The following is a 9,951-nucleotide window of genomic DNA, read 5'->3' as shown; positions in this document are numbered from 1 at the left end:
ACAACTATTGGCGCTTTTCCACTAGTACTTACTCAGCCCGACTCGGCTCGTCACGCCTCTACCCGCCTCTACCCGTTTTGCCCCCGTTTGTTTTTCCACAGCCAGGTGAGAAGTGGGCAGGTTGGGGTGAAGGTGCTGGGACGTACTCGATTGCGCAACCGCTTTGTTCATGTCGGCGCTGATGAGAAATCAGCTGGAGCCGCGAGCGGCTGCGAGTAAAACAGCCCGTCTACATCCCTTTTTTAATTCTCTGGTCAGCCACCAGGTTTATGAACATCTGCACCTCAGAGTTGGATCACCAAACAGACGTTTTGCGCTTTATAATAAAATCGCCACGAGCCGCGAGTCGCGAGTCGCTCTCGCGCTGACTCCCGCTTCCTGATTCAAACGTCTGACGGCCCCGCCCCCGACCAATCAGTGGCGCGGAGGGTGGTGACGTCAGAAATAGTCCCGGCTCAGCCCGGTTAGAACCTCGGCAGAATGGTTACAGAAAAGGTATCTGCTTGGCGCGGCTCGGCCCGCCTTGGCCCGTAGTGGAAAAGCACAAGACGGGGGCGTGGCGGGTAGAACCGAGCTGAGGTGGTACTAGTGGAAAAGGGGCATATGCTCATCGCGTACTACTGTTTGAAAATTAAAAGTTTTTTAAAACACCACAACTGAGGGCAGCCTGTTGCAGTTGTGCTGGCAACTTGTATCTTTCTTCATATCTTCTTGAGATTTTTTTTTACTGAGCTTTATTAGGGCCCGAGCACTGACAGTGCGAAGGCCCTATTGTATCTGTAGGAATTTTTATTTTTCTCGTTTTTCTCGTTTTTTTTATTTTCCTTCTTCCGACAAAATGAGGGCCTTTTTGTCCCCCTAAACGTGCCCCAAAAGTCACCAAATTTTGCACGCAAGCCAGGCCTGGCAAAAAATTTGATATTTAATGGTTTGCATTAATGGGCGTGGCCTAATGACTCAACAGCGCCCCCTAGAAAACCACAATGCGGTTTGACGTACATTCACGAAAATCGGTACACACCTGTATCATGAAACCAAACCAAAACCATGAGTGTGAGAGCCCGTTCATCGCTGCTTGCAGCTTTAATTTTTTATTGAAACTATCATTTCTAAAACATTTGTCCATGCTGATTTGCATCCTACTCTTGCTGGAAGATTTCTACTCTTTATTATGACACTTTCTTGGTCTTTGCTGTGATAAGCATCCATGTTAAAGGAAAGTTGTTTTCAATGAGGAAGCACACATTCCAAACACAAGCTCATGATCAGAAAAAGAACTTGAATGCAAATGACCTACAGAGAAGATGTCAGGAAAGTCGAATGGAGAGAAAACTAGGAAGAAAGAAACAAGTTTTTTTTAAACTTTTCCCTCAATCATCATTTGGAGTGTGGCATGGATGAGCTTGGAGTACTGACAGGAGACAGCAGTGTATTGCATTCTTTGAGCTGTGGCTGCAGGAGCATGTTCTGGACTCTGCATGGATTTTGGAGGTGGACTAAAGACTTTGGGCAGACTGACAGAAGTGGGATGTTCAACTGTCAAATCTTGGTTTCCATCCATGCCATCTACTGAGAGTTCACCTGTGTTACTTGCCAATGCTGCATGCGTCATCTTCAGCACTGTTGTTGCCAGGCGACAAACACAGCACCCTGCTGCATATATCATGATCTCTGGAGATTCCAGCCATACCTACATCCAAGTTTCTAATTTTTTATATTTGTATTTTATATATATTCCTAAATCATTTACACTGCAACAATATAATTTCCCTCTGGGGATTGATAAAGTATTATTCAATTAAATATAAAGTGAGATTCTTATCTAAACATTTTATATTTTGTCACTTTTTCTCCAAAGGTTTGTATGTGTGCATCTCACCACAAAAATTAAATTGCGAAGTGTGAAGTACAAGCACATTCATGTTACTTCTGTTTGTTGATGCAAAATCCATTCTGGAGTCTGCAAACGTCTTCAATGGAAGTATCTCTAATAAATGGGGAGCACAAGAACACACCTAGTGATTATGATGGTATTTGTCTAGAATCAGACCTTGAATTAGAACAGCAACATATGGTTTCTGTTGATACACAAATACAGACACAGAGATATATTGAAAAACTGCCCAAATATTTTGTGCACAGGGATACTACAACATGTTTTCCTTGTGCATGTCAAAGGTACATGCATCATCATTATACACTAAATGAGTCAGGAAACACAGAAAAGCATAATATGAATGCTTTAAGATTCATTCCTTTATTTAAAGTCTAAGTTAATGGTTCTTATAATATTTGTATCTACACAATTCTCTATTGGCTAATGTTAGCTGCTGATCAGTAGGCATCCTGACAGCTAGAAAGCCCATATTCCTTTTTGTGCTTTTTATCAAAAACACCATGCAGTAAGATAAGTGCCACTTTACCACAGCAGCCTTCTCAGACTTGATTGCCAGCGGTATAGTGTAATCATTATGATGCACAAAGGATAAGTTGATGAAATGAGTAAACTGAGGATATTTTGAACACCCAGGCAAATAAATACCTGTCATTTTCATATTTTCTCTACAAGCAAAATCTATAAAGATTTATGCAACAACAAATCTATGATTTGCAGATTATCTCTGCCAGTTAGAGGTTAAAAAGAAAACATATTTAAAAGAATTTACAGATTGTATTTTATATATTACAAAAGGTGACAGTGATGCGTCTTCTACCACATGAGATATGACAATAAAGTGAAGGTATTGATCTTATTTTTTCATCTTAGATCAACGACAGGTAGTTTTGTGTTTATAAAAGTGAGGTAATTAGTGTATATACACTCTTGCCCATAAAACTGGAATTATTTTGTTTTCCAGAAACATTCCTCTCTTTTAGTCCTCTTTTTATTTACAATCATTTCATCAGAAGAGGTAAAAAAAAGGTTTTATTTCAATTTTATGGGCAACAATGTATATACAAGTGAGCTGGAAACAGATTCTATTTGGCACAAAGAAATCCACCATGGTGAATTATCTTTATCCTTAATCTAAGTCAAAGCTCTTTCAGCGTATCATGTAGCCTAAGTCACTCTGCTGAAATCACCAATCAATGAGTGGCCTTGTCTGACTTTTCTTCCAGTCAGTGGCTCTTGATTGCCGGCGCTCAGTGCAAGGTGACAGAACACTACTTCTCCTATAATTAAACCACTCATCCAGTCACTCTGATTGGCGTCTATTTCCCACATGGAGGTAAACGTATGAGGGAAGGAAAGAAAAAGTTAGGGAGAGGCGAGGTCAACAGTGGAGGACAATGGGTCCAGAGAAAGTGTGATTTAAGAGGAGCGGGTGATGCGAAAAGACAGGAGCAAAGAAATGCTGTAGGAAAATCAAAGACAAGGTGCAGTCTCTCTTGACTTGACCACTTCTTTCATCTTTATTAGGACAGAGAGAAAGCTGTCAGGGACACACAAAACAGTGCAACAACTGGAGGAAAAGTTTGGTGCAAAAAGTCCAAACGAGGAGTTATTTTATGAGCAAGCAGATATAAGCCCCAATTAAAGCTGCAAGCAGCGATGAACAGGCCCTCGCACCCTTGTGCACGTTCAGGCGTGCTGCAGTGGAAGCGCTTGTATTACTTGCATGTAGATTTTTCAGGCTTGGACATTTAGCGGATGACACCAGCCACGACTCTCTATATCAAACCATTCAAAAGTTATGGCAGAAAGTAGGAACCTTCAGATATCGACCAATCAGATGAAGGGGCGGGGCTAATTTGCGCCAATTATGTTCAAGGACCCAAAACCGTGTCCGATAAAACCACCCACATGTCTTTATCACAACCCGTTCAAAAGTTATGGCAGATAATAGGGACTATCAAATATTGTCCAATCAGAGGAAGGGACGGGGCTAATTTGCACCAATTATGGTCAAGGACTCAAAACCGAGTCCGATGACACTACCCAAAAGTCTTTATGTCAAACCATTCAAAAGTCATGGCCGAAAGTAGGAACTATCAAATATGGACCAATCAGATGAAGGAGGGGCACACTTTTTGGCGTCTATCGTCGCCACGGTAACGCTTTTGACTGAGAAAAGTAATGCGCATCGCCGCAGGATCGAGACGCACATTTTGATGTATAACACACCTGGGTGCCCGTTACGGTTCGGGCTCTGAAGCGGCTGAAGAAATGGCATAAATTTCACCAAAATGACATCATGTCTTTAAGTTGCGACATGATACGCGGTGTTTACCGATTTTCGTGCATGTACGTCAAACCGTATTGTGGGGCTTGAGGCACAAAGTTTTCTAGGGGGCGCTGTTAAGCCATTAGGCCACGGCCATTAATGCAAACCATTAAATATCAAATTTTTTTCGCCAGGCCTGGCTTGCGTGCAAAATTTGGTGACTTTTGGGGCACGTTTAGGGGGGCAAAAAGACCCTCACTTCGTCGGAAAAATAAAAACGAGAAAAAAAATAAATACAAAAATTCCTACAGATACAATAGGGCCTTCGCACTGTTAGTGCTCAGGCCCTAATTACTTCATAGTTATACCATGACCCCCGGCACCCACACCCTGGGTGGGGTTGGCTAAAGGGTCTTTCTGTGTGGAGTTTGCATGCTCTTCCCGTGTTCCTTTGGGTAGCAAATGTGAGCTACGCTCACAAAAACATGCAACAGTCCTGGGCTCTATACTGCCCCCTCTGGCCAGATGGGGTGGGAAGGATCTGGCCGGAATAACATGATCCTTCCACGCGCTACGTCCGGCCGGAGAAGCCCCACCCTGTCTGGTGAAAAGAAGCGGCCGGTTAACTACTCAAGGTAAGGAGGAGACTTGAGCTCAGTATAGACCCTTTTTCTGTTTGTAAACAATGATGACGTAGAACGTATGCGCGCGCATTTTGGCAACAGAAGCTGGCGGAGATGAACAGCGTGTCAAGCTATGCAAGGGGATTATCAACTAAAGATCGCGAATGTTACCTTAACAAGTTGACTTTGACAAATGATGTCCGACTTCCAGATCCGTGTTCTATTAATGAGTGGGTTGAAGACGTTCAAACTTTATTTATATAGCACTTCTCATACAAATAATGCAACACAAAGTGCTTAACATAAAACAAATAAACATAAAACTTATTAATGCCCTGCCCCCCTCCCCCCTCCCCGCAGACACAAGCACACTACAATTGACTTAGGTTATACACACAGACACACACACAGACACACGGTGTACACATGGCTAGGCACAGAGGATCCAGGTGAGGAAACGGTAACAGGGAGCCGTCCACGCCAGGAGGTCTCATAGCCCGCAGCTACAAGGGGGGGGGGGGGGGGCCACAGAGACGTTAGCAAGAGGCCAAATGGGTGTCGTCCCGGGGCGGTCCCTCCCCCCTCACCGCAGAGCTGCGGACCCTCGAACCCGGACTGAGAGGGTCATGAGCGGCCAGCGGATCCCTGAGCTCCCGGAGCGGCTCCCGGAGGATCTGGAGCGGCTCCGGCCGGCCCTGGAGAGCCTGCGGCGGCGGGCGGAGCAGGTGTGCGGGGTCCCCGGGTCCGGAGGGGTCCCCGGGTCCGGAGGGGTCCCCGGGAACCTCCCCGGGTCCGGGGACCCCGCTGGCTTCTCTGACCGCTTCCTCCTCAAGTTCCTGCGCGCCAGAGACTTCGATGTCCCTGAGCCACCACAGGAGCACCGGTTGCTCTGAAATGGTCGTGATCCTGTCGGAATCCTATAAAACTTCAGTCCGCCGGTGGAATAGCGATTCGTACAACCGTATACGCAACAACCAGACATGTTGATGCTGGGAACATTTTGTTAAATGCTTGCTAACCAGTTGCTACCTCGTGTTTCAGTCGTTAATAAATAATACATCCATGGTTTCAGTCAGAACTGTTGGAGAACAACGCCACTTCTGTTGCCAACATGCGTGCGCAACATTATGTGACGTAGGCTGAAAAAGGGTCTATAGGGCTGGTAGTGGGTGAGCAATGTCCAGGACTGGGTGATAAAAATGGGAAAAAAATTGGGGATGAAAAAATAAAAAAAATTTAAAAAGTCCTTTTTTCTTAAGGTGGAATAAACAATTTGGTTTGGTCGTCTGACTTTTGGAAAGGCTTCATAGCTGGATACTTTGGACCCTTTCAGTTGAATGCTTAATTGACTATATCTTGACAATAACCAGCCAACGTGCAAAAAAATAGGAAAACATGAAACATTTTATTTTATGTTTTGTAATTAGACTATTTCTTTTCACGGTTCCATTGGCAAAAACCAGATGTGTTGCATTAAACTCACAGCAGAGTGGGCTGGTAGGACAGCATACAGCATCCATCCATCCATTTTCAACGCCCGCTTCATCCTGTTCATTATTGTGGGTGGGTGTACTGCCTGGACAGGTCGCTATCCATCACAGACACAAACAGCCATGCTTGCTCACATTCACTTCTGCGGACAATTCAGAATTACCAGTCAGTTTGATATACTGTATATACTATACTGTTTTTGGACTATGGGAGGAAGTCACCTGGAGAACTGAGAACAACATGTAAACACCACTGCTCCTGAATTCACAGACCATCTTGTTCTGAAACAGCAGTACTTACCATCACCTTGATGCTCTGCAGTAATTTGAAAATTGTCAATCTAATTTATTGTATAACGAATAAAATAATTCTGCATCTCACATTCAAGATTAACTGCAAAGCATTCGCTGGAGAAACCAAGGTACCTGTAAGAGGACATGGTAGCAAAAACTCTTTTGTGTAGATATTTTGTACTACAAGCTTTAGTACAATCTTCCTATTTCATTTTATTTTTACGTTTTTTTTTTTTTTACAAATACAGGTATTCACAATAATGAAAAAAAGCCCATTTACGAAATCTGAAATCTTCTTTTTACCCTGTGGAGTTTTGGATCCCAGTTTCTGGTCCCCCCTCACTGTCACGAGCACACATCCTCAAAGGAATGTCCAATTATCTGAAGTAAAGGCAAAGACAAGCTAAGGACAATCAAATTATCAGTCCAAGGAACTTAAAGGCTTTAGTATAGCTTAAAGGTCACACACTGTCCTGTCTAACCCAGTGGGTAAAAAAAAAAGGCTTCAGCACTTCCAAGGTTAGGAGTCTGATCCCCGCTGGGACAACAGGAGATGAAATTGTTGACTGTGGTAGAGTGCTTTTCACTTACTAATGCTGACATCCTCATCTCTTTGTTTCACCAGCTCATGTCAGGGCAGCTCTTCCACCTGTAAAGCACATACAAGCAGGTGAGATACCCTCATCAAGCTGATGGACAAATATAACCAATGAAATGGGTAACATCAGGGTGCTGAAAAACATTTTGAATGGAAGAATAGTCTTTGAGATGGCAGTAAATGATTGTGCACAAAACATTATCAACATCTAATTTCTTTGTCACTTGATGCTAAGTGCCTCCAAGAAGCAGGTACGTGCATGAAGGGGAAGCTGGAATGGCCAATGCTGTCCCTGAGAGATCATTTGTGCAACACTATAGAGTTGAGGAAAGCAGCCGTGCCGCTTTAAAGATTTGATTAAGTAAAACCTGCAGTTGAAGCTGATTGATTAGACATCCATGCAGTCTCCTTCTCTCAGTTTTTGTTTTTCAACAGCAGCTGGCAGCAATGTAAGTATTGCAGAAAAAGGAAAATATGTTTTCTTACAGTCGCCCACTGTAAGGAATATAAATGCATATGAAAAGCATTTTAAAATAGTATTTTACCAACCATAATCTGCCCTCCATCATAATGTGCATATCAATAATTCCTTCTATTTTCTTTCATTAAAACTGACTTGTTGGAATGCTTTTGTATTTTACACAGTGTTATACACAACCGTTTCACCTTTGGTTCTGATCTGAAGATATGATGCTTTATCTTTAAGATGCACCTGCTCCACCGAGGAAGGGGAGGCAGTCTTGACACGGAGCGCTGCGTGCATTGGTTTGTTTCATGCTGCTATACCTTCCCTCTTATCCCGGGTAAAGGCGGGCTTGCGATACTACTGGGCAATAACTTCCGTGAGGCGGGAGATCATGGCATGACTTCATCATGTCAAGTGGAGCACTGTAAAAAAAACACAAAAAAACAAGCTGTCCTCCGGACTAAAACCAACAGTTAAACACTTCCCACTGCTCCCAGCACATACAATACTGCTGTGACGCTGAATTATGGTTCATTTGCATGTTTGATCATCATTTCAAGAAGAGTGTGCATTCTTTATAGTAGCCTCAGTGGATAAAAATAACACAAAAATGTAAAATACCCCACCATCACGGAAAAGGGGGCCGTAAGAGGAGGGGAGGAGAGGACGGAGAGAGTTGAGGGCTGGCTGGAGAGGGAGGGCCGGACGCATGACATCATTCCCTCAAGGATGATTTATGGTTCCGCGTTACACCAACGCAGACCTTCATCGTATTGTGCGCGTCGCCGCGTACCCTACGCCGTAACCCTACGGCGTAGGTTCTGCGTCGATTTAACGCAGAACCATAATTCAGGTTTACGCCTCTCTGCGCGGACACAGCTCGAGCTTCTCCAAGTGCGCACGGCGGCTGCCGCTGAGGGAACGACTCCTCCTGCCGTTCCCGAGCGCGTCCTGACCAAACTGCGCTCCCGGGGTGGATTTAAAAAAAACACCATTTAACCCCGCATGCAGGGGAAGCCGTACACCGCTCCTCACTGGACCTGCCGCGCGGACGCACGCGCGTACACCACCAAAACCTGGGATTATTGCTTATTTCTAACATGAAGATGTGAGGGCTTTTAAAGCGAAAGGAAAGACGCTGGAACTCCGAGGTTGAAAAAAAAGAGGTAGGATGACTTCTCTCTCTTTGTCTTTTTTCTTGATTTCATGATAGCTACTTTTTTTTTTTTTATCCTATGCAATCTATTTTAGATCACGATTTTTGTACTGAGTGAATGCTTAAAAAAAGAGACATGTGGGAAGCTGGTTGTGCCATTTACCACCTGCAGAAAAAATCGAAGACTGGTTTCCACAGAGGATCATCATTTAAGAATACTGTTAAGAAATGTGGTTTCAGATACAGATACAGCAGTCAGCGGGAGATCCCTCTCTCCGCCGCAAAGGTGCTGCTGCTGCTGGCAGAGCATCCATGCTGCTCCAGCGAGGATCATCCCCATCACTCTGCGCGTTCCTCTTCAGTTTCACCTTCATTATCCAGAGTTACTTACAATTTTAATCCAGCAAATTAAAAAAAAATAATAATAATTTAAAAACCGGGATGGGAAGGATTCTGTAGAACAGGGCGCACGAATTAAGCTGTTCAGTTATTTATTTGACTCCTCGTTCCTGTTACGCCTCGGGGACGCAACGGAGATTTCCCGTATAGCTTCTTCTTTTTTTCCTTTACTGTGTGTGTGTGTGTGTGTGTGTGTGTGTGTGTGTGTGTGTGTGTGCGTGTGCGTGTGTGTGTGTGTGTGTGCCTCAATCACCAAGTGAGTCGTGAAATGCTTCTCACTCGAATCTGATCTCAGGTTATTGATCCTAACTGGCGTTTTTCGACATTCTTGCCGCTCTCTGAGTGCGCAACTTCGGGTCGGTTGTTTGAAGTGATGCAGGACCCGAATTTAGCCTGTGATTGTGGGAGTTTTGGAGCGTGTTCTCGGTCTACACCCATGCGTAACGTTTGCTGTGGCGCATGGCGTGAGCGCCGGCGTGGAGCGGTGCGCCACTCGAGCGCCTTGCCGAGGTGGAGTTGACCGTGACGGCAGTGGAACTCACTTTCTCTCCAAATGTTTGTGTTGTTGCCCTTGTTGAACGCTCCGAAGTGCCCCCCTTGCTCCCTTGCAGGTATACCCACCTGTCTATCCGTATACACAAGAACACTGTTTCTATCATTCAAAGATGCCAGACCCAGAAACGCACAATTTGAGCGTTACAATATGAAATCATTCACATGACAATGGGACAATGAGCTTTCATTTACGCTTGATCTCGT

The 9,951-nt window shown here is 44.3% G+C and overlaps 1 protein-coding gene across 1 annotated transcript in view; it reads left to right on the top strand.

Moving 5' to 3' along the window:
- The first annotated feature begins 8,560 nt into the window (after positions 1 to 8,560).
- Positions 8,561 to 9,951, top strand: part of ptprsa (protein tyrosine phosphatase receptor type Sa) — a 228,068-nt gene continuing 226,677 nt past the window's right edge. Inside the window, exon 1 of the mRNA XM_061738512.1 lies at positions 8,561 to 8,803. The gene's annotated coding sequence lies outside the window, so the exon portion shown is untranslated. The remainder of the gene's footprint in view (positions 8,804 to 9,951) is intronic.

This window comes from Cololabis saira, chromosome 13 (assembly GCF_033807715.1).
Source record: "Cololabis saira isolate AMF1-May2022 chromosome 13, fColSai1.1, whole genome shotgun sequence".
Lineage (NCBI taxonomy): Eukaryota > Metazoa > Chordata > Actinopteri > Beloniformes > Belonidae > Cololabis > Cololabis saira.
Note: the sequence above shows the minus strand (reverse complement) of the source record. Positions and strands in the feature narration are given on the sequence as shown.